The sequence below is a fragment of the Podarcis pityusensis genome (assembly GCF_964106645.2).
Source record: "Podarcis pityusensis genome assembly, chromosome: 7".
Classification (NCBI taxonomy): Eukaryota; Metazoa; Chordata; class Lepidosauria; order Squamata; family Lacertidae; genus Podarcis; species Podarcis pityusensis.
Genome location: NC_138031.1, coordinates 28890200 through 28897201, shown reverse-complemented (window position 1 = coordinate 28897201; position 7002 = coordinate 28890200).

Below are 7002 nucleotides of genomic sequence, written 5' to 3'. Positions count from 1 at the left end.
CCTCCTATGTTTAACAGGAAAAGTGCTGATGATTAACCACGCTGTTTCGAGGAAGCAGGCTGGGTCATAGAAAATAGCATTCCCCATCACCAGCGTGTTCTCAAATTAAGGCACATTTTCTGGAACAAAAAGAGAACTGAAACACAGCCGTCCTTGGGAATTCACACTTCTCTGAATTTTGCAATGCGTTTCTTCAGCCAAGTAAAGTTTACAAAAAAGGTATATGCTAGTTAATCTGTGCATAACAATGCATATATTAGTGGAAGCCAGTGCCAAATATTTTGCTCTGCTTTGGACCACATCAGCAATTGGGGTCTTGTCATCTGGGCAGCCCAAGACCTCCATATACAGTACCCAGGCTTGTGCCCCAAGGAGGGTCACTTTGGTGCTGCTAATGCAGTGGTTTGACTTCACCTCCAGAGGTGGACTCCATTGTCTGTCGAGACAGAGGGATACCAAAAAAACCAAGCAAAAATGCATTAGGTTTTTTGTGAAAATTGCTTTGCAAAAATGTGGATAATTAGCAAAAATGCATTGTATTAGCACAAGTTGCTTTATGTGGATAATGGGCAAAATTGCATGCAAACGTGTGCATTAGGAGAAATTCACACTAAAATGCAAGGTTGGGGAGGCTGTCAAGGCAAAGACAGATGGAGCAAAAACTCTTGATGGAGGAACCTGACTGCGTAGTAAGCTGCAGTCCTAATGTGAAGGAACAAGTCCATCCTGAGTCCCTAAGGGGGTGAGCACAGATAGGGAAGCAGACCTCATTCAGTGGACCCCTTTACTTCAAAGCTTGCTTACCTGGAATGTGCAAAGGTCCTGGAAGAGATCTACAAAGAGGGTTTTCCTTTCTTTATATTTGTCCTACGAAATAGGCTGAGGTGGGGCTGCCAAGAAAGGAACAGCTTTACTTGAACAAGTCATATAAAGCCTACACTTACTGTTTGCAGGAGAGCTCTTGAGTTGTTTCCCTGCCATGGACCTGGGTATTTACAGAGTACTGTAACACTTGATGTTCCCTGTGACTGTGTCCAGTATATAGGAGAGCAGTGAGAATATAGGAGAGCAGTGAGAGTAAATACCTTTCGATACCAGGGATGTGGGTGGCGCTGTGGGTTAAACCACAGAGCTTAGGACTTGCCAATCAGAAGGTCGGTGGTTCGAATCTCCGCGATGGGGTGAGTGGTGAGCTCCTGTTGCTTGGTGCCTGCTCCTGCCAACCTAGCAGTTCAAAAGCACTTCAAACTGCAAGTAGATAAATAGGTACCGCTCCAGCAGGAAGGTAAACAACATTTCCGTGCACTGCTCTGGTTCACCAGAAACGGCTTAATCATGCAGGCCACATGACCCGGAAGATGCACGCCGGCTCCCTCGGCCAATAAAGCGAGATGAGCGCCGCAACCCCAGAGTCACCCATGACTGGACCTAATGGTCAGGGGTCCCTTTACCTTTACCTTTTACCTTTCGATACCAACAGAAGCCATGACTGCTAAAGTTGTGTAAGAGTGCTCGAAACTTATGGTGTAGACCAGAAGAAATTTAAAGAAATTTAGAGTGTAATTTCAATAGTACAATACCCTAGCTTAAACTGAAAATGGTAAGACAAGGGTACATTTCCACTTTCCCTTAAACAAGGCTTCTACAAGCAAAATGGCGTATTTGTGTTAGACGAGGCCAAGTCTTCCACACGTGCTCAATTATGTCTGTAGAAACAGAGGCACCGCTAAAAGAAACTATTGGCAATTCCCTGGTAGCAAAGTCTATCCCAGTTTTATACTGATTACATTTTTTGATCCAGAGTCTCAAGTCGGATCAAAGGCAATTATAGACATTTGTTCCAAGTATCTGAGATAACAAAAGGATTTGTCTATAAGCAGAAAGGCCTGTGGGTAAACAGGGGAGCTGGAATCTGATTACACAGCTAAAATCTGATTGCACATTCAGATTTCCTTCCTCTTGGAAATGTTTAGAATCATAGAGTTGGAAGGGATCCGAGAGTCATCTAGTCAAACTCCCTGCAATTCAGAAATCTCAACACACGGTCCCCTATCCAATGTGAAACCATACTGGACCCTGATTAGCTTTGTAAATATGTTTTACTGCTGTGACACTAGGATCCTCTGCCTTTTTTTGGTAAACCTTATAGAAAAGATAACCAAGGACATGATAAATGTGTTGCTCGCTCCAGGAATGCAATTAATGGGTGAAAATGGGAAGTAGATTTTGGGAAAGCATTAAGAGAAACTTCATAAGTGTGGACCTGGATGACCAGATGCCAAAACAGACAAGGATCCTTCACCTTTAATAGTTGTATAGAAGAAGGGAAGTACAGCTGATGCTGCTTTTGATGCAAGCTTAAAAGCAACCATAAAACTTCCTACAAAAAAAGAGCGAAACAAAGATATTTGGGTTCATTAACTCAGATCAAACATAAACTCAGCAGGGTATACTGGATATCAAGAAATAAAGTATAAACAGAAATATTAATTCTTCCATGCATATTTCATCCAAAACCTGCCAGCATGCAATAAATATCTGATTAATCAAATTGATGTGCTTTGTCATTACTCTCCCCTGATTATTCATTACAAGAGGCATATGGTCATAAAGCTTTACTGACTCCTTATTGATTTAGCAAATGGTCTCACTGGATCTCAGCAGCACATCAAGGACTTCATATGTGCCATTTATTTAAACAAAAACCCCTAAAAATGCCATCTGGCACTGCATTGTGCTCCTTGATGATTCAGATACTGATTTTCCTTTTTTATTGCATTTACAGCACAATCCCGTGTGTGTGTGTGTGTGTGTGTGTGTGTGTGTGTGTGTGTTCAGGAAATAGTATTGCACTGAGATATGTGAGATGTACCCCCAGGGATGCAATTCTTCTTAACTGGTAGTATGTACTTAACTGAGAGTAGGTGCTATTGAATGGGCATCTGATTAAACATGTATAGGATTGCTGTCATAAACTGATAGCAACGTCTATTTCTCCCAGTCTACCAGTAGCCAGCATAGTCTAAGGCAAGAAGAGGAAACTTTTGGCTCTCCAAATTTGGCTGAATTACAACTTCCATCAGCTGCGGCAAGCATGCCCAATGGCTAGGGATTTTGATGATTAATTAAATTTATATACCACCTTTAATCTGGAGATCACAGGGCAGTTTACAAGTTTTATAAAAGTGTAGGTTTGTTATATCTATTATTATTAATTAAATTTGTATATCACCCCTCAACCATAGATCTCAGGGCGGTTCGCAACATAAAAATACAAGATAAAAACACAAAACATATAATATAAACAAGAACCAACCCCCCCACAAAAAAACTCCCCTTCCCCCACAAACACATTTAAAAGGGTATAGTTTTCTTGCGTCCTAAAGCAATTTACAACCAAAGTAAAAATAAAATCCCATGCACATTATTAAAACAGACTTAACAGTATATCAAGGGATGCGGGTGGTGCTGTGGGTTAAACCACAGAGCCTAGGGCTTGCCGATCCGAAGGTCGGCGGTTCGAATCCCCGCGACGGGATGAGTTCCCGTTGTTTGGTGCCTGCTCCTGCCGACCTAGCAGTTTGAAAGCACGTCAAAGTGCAAGTAGATAAATAGGTACCGCTCTGGCGGGAAGGTAAAAGGCGTTTCTGTGCGCTGCTCTGGTTCGCCAGAAGCGGCTTAGTCATGCTGGCCACATGACCCGGAAGCTGTACGCTGGCTCCCTCGGCCAGTAAAGCGAGATGAGCGCCACAACCCCAGAGTCGGCCATGACTGGACCTAATGGTCAGGGGTCCCTTTACCTTTACCCTTTACCTAACAGTATATCACACAGAAATGTCTTTGGCACTGAAACAATTACAAGACTGGTGTCAGGCAGGCCTCCCTGGAGACAGCATTCCTGTTGTTGCCACGCTCTGGACTTACAGTGGTACCTTGGTTTGCCACCATTTTCGATTACAACAGTTTTGGATTACAACCACGTCAAACTGAAGTGTGTGTCCCCTTTTTTGGATTACAACCCCCTTTTTTTATTACAACCATTTATTTATTTTTGGAGGCCTCATTGGCGAAAGCACACCTTGGGTTACAACCTGTTTTGGTTTACAACCGGTACCTCCGGAACGGATTATGGTTGTAAACCAAGGTATCACTGTACTCTTGAAGTTGGCAATCACAGAAGGGCCTCAGATCTCAGAGTTCAGGCAGGTTCATGGTGGGAAAGGCAGCCATACAAAACTATTAATGGACCTTGTAGAAGGCGGTGGCAGAGCTCCATCTCCATCCGCCCCATCCATCTGCCTCCCGCCCCAGTGCTCCTCTGCTTTCCTAGCCTGACCCCAGAGCTAGACCGTCCTCACCCAGCTGGTTCGTTTCCCTTCTGCCCCTTGCATCCGAGGCTCTTTTCCAATGGATGGAGATGTAGCCCTTATTTTATGCCAGTGAATGGACTTTTTCTCCCACTGGCACTGTAGTGTTTGGGCATTTCTTGTGCCACTTTGTGAAGCCCTGTGCGATAGTGGTAGCCAACGGATGGGAGTTGTGGTTCAGCAACATCTGGATGACCAAAGGTTACAATAAGGAGTAGCTATGACAAACTGTGTTAAAGTCATAACCCAGCCTATTTGACTAAGCCACGATTCCAAGATTCCATTCTAAACTGTGCATGAAGCCCTTTTTGAGAAAGTATGAAGCTGTGCAGTCCAGGAAATCACTTCCATAGATGCCCTCCTGTGTTACTGAACACAGAAGTGGTTTAGTATAGAAGCAGCAGACAAACCTATCACAAGATAAAGGATTACTTGTGGGACTGCACTTTCTGCACTTTTGGGTGTGGATGATTGTTCAGTACTTGTGTAGATGATCCCAAGTCCTATGTGTCAGATCATCTCAAAGAGTCCAAGATAGCTCTGACTGAATGGTTCCTGAACTTGCAGCAAATCCAGACAAGCCAGTGTCTTCAAGCAAGGAGGTCTCAGAAAGAAAAGGAAGAAGACTACTACTTTTAAAATTTCACAAATCCATCTTAGAATCTTAAGTTTTCGCCTCCAGAGCCCAATATATATGACCACTGCTGCTTCCAGATTGCCACTATTTTGTAACTGGAAGTGAAGTCAATTCCTGGGCAAATTTGGGTTGTGGCATTAAAGTGATTTTGGCACTCTTGTACAATAAACCTGCTTTCCTCCCCAAAATAAAATCAACACCACACTTGTGGTGGTAAACAAAGTGCAAGATAGCAAATGCTCCAGATATGACATTGTACTACATCCCTGAAAACAAGTAAGAATGGATGCTCAATAAACAGCTGACATCATATAAATGCCCTGCAAGTTGTGTACAAACAGAATCAGGATGAATGCTCAATATACAGGTCACCTGTAAACAACCCAAATCACCAAGCCGTGAGGTTTTCTATCATGGATTTATTTGGTCATTTCCATTAATGAATGTATTGCATGATCCGCTGCCCTCCATTGATTCTAATGTGCAGTGTTGGGGAAAGGAGGACAGAGATAAATCCAGATTGCCCCCTCTTGGGTGACAAACATGATTAAGACACTGGAAATTAGGCACATACGCATTTCAGCTCATTTAGTATCATCACAGATGGCAACGCAATTTGGAGACATGTGTGCCCTTCAGATTAATGATGGGAAGAAACTCTTCATTTTCTGGAGGATGGCAAATATCTGTACATGTGCCTTATGAGAAAGAGTACATATTTTCCCTAAGGGGTGCCAGCTATGTCACTCAGGGTTCTTTTAAAACTTTTTTTAAAAATGTACTTTATTTCTTATTTCACTATAAGGTCCCAAAGCATTTTACAACAATAATATATACAACTATATAAAGAAGTTACAGTAACAAAACAAGAAAAGTGTAAAAACATTTACATGCAAAGCATATAAAACAATTCCATATATAAAAACAATAAAAACATTTTAAAACAACTGAAATAGCTTCCAAACAGATGCAGAACCTGGGGAGATCAGATTCTAATCAGCAATCCCCATACAGCTATAAAGCTTATTGGGTGACCTGAGTCCAATTGCCATTTCTCAACTGAACTACCTCACAGTTGTGGGGAAAAAGAGGAGTGGAGGACCTTACACAAATGTCCCACTCAAGCCCTATTCTCACATTATGTAAAGGGTGTTGTCATGTTTATTTTGGAGTGGGGCTGCACTTTGATCTTGACACATCAAAGAAGCGTTTCAGTTAAACGCGTTGCAAACTTTGTATGAGAAATCAGGTTGGCAAAAACAGAACTCCGCAGCACCACCTGGTGTCACAGTGTTAGAACAACAACACATATAAAGCACTTTTTCTTTGTCAGTGTAGCTGAGTCCCCAGTTGCACAGAGCTTCCTACAGGAAAACAGGAGAGCGAGCTGGAGTTTATTTATCGAAAACCGCATGCGGAGAGGGCAAGATCTCACACAATTTGGGGCGCAAAATGGATGGGATCTTTACCCAAATCAGTGCTAACGGCAGTGACGCTTCTCCACTCTGGCAGGGCCGGTGAGATGCCTGTGGGTGTTCTGCCACCTGAAGCAGCAGTCTTGCCCTGCCTGGCAGAGCCTAGCCATGATGGCAAGTAGCCATGCATAGCCTCCTCATCCATGATTTGTTCAAGCCTCTTTCAAAGCCACTCAGCTTGGTAGCCACTGCTGCCTCCTGTGGAAGCGAGTTCCACAGATAAACAATGTGCTGCATAGAGAGGTACATTGCTATACTGTATCTGCCTTGAATTTCCCAACACTCAGCTCCGTTGGATATAGACCCCGAGGGTCTCAGACAAAACACCGATGACAGATGCTCATCCAAGCTCGGCTTAAAAACCTCCAAGGAAGAAGAGTCCGCAATCTCCTAAAAAGTCCCCAAAGCTGCTACTTTTCTAAAGTAGGGGAGTCGCCCCTCCCTCGAACATTTTGGTTGCCCTTTTCTGAACACGGTTCTGTTATGATAGATGCGTTGGAACATGCGTTCCCAAGCCCCTTTA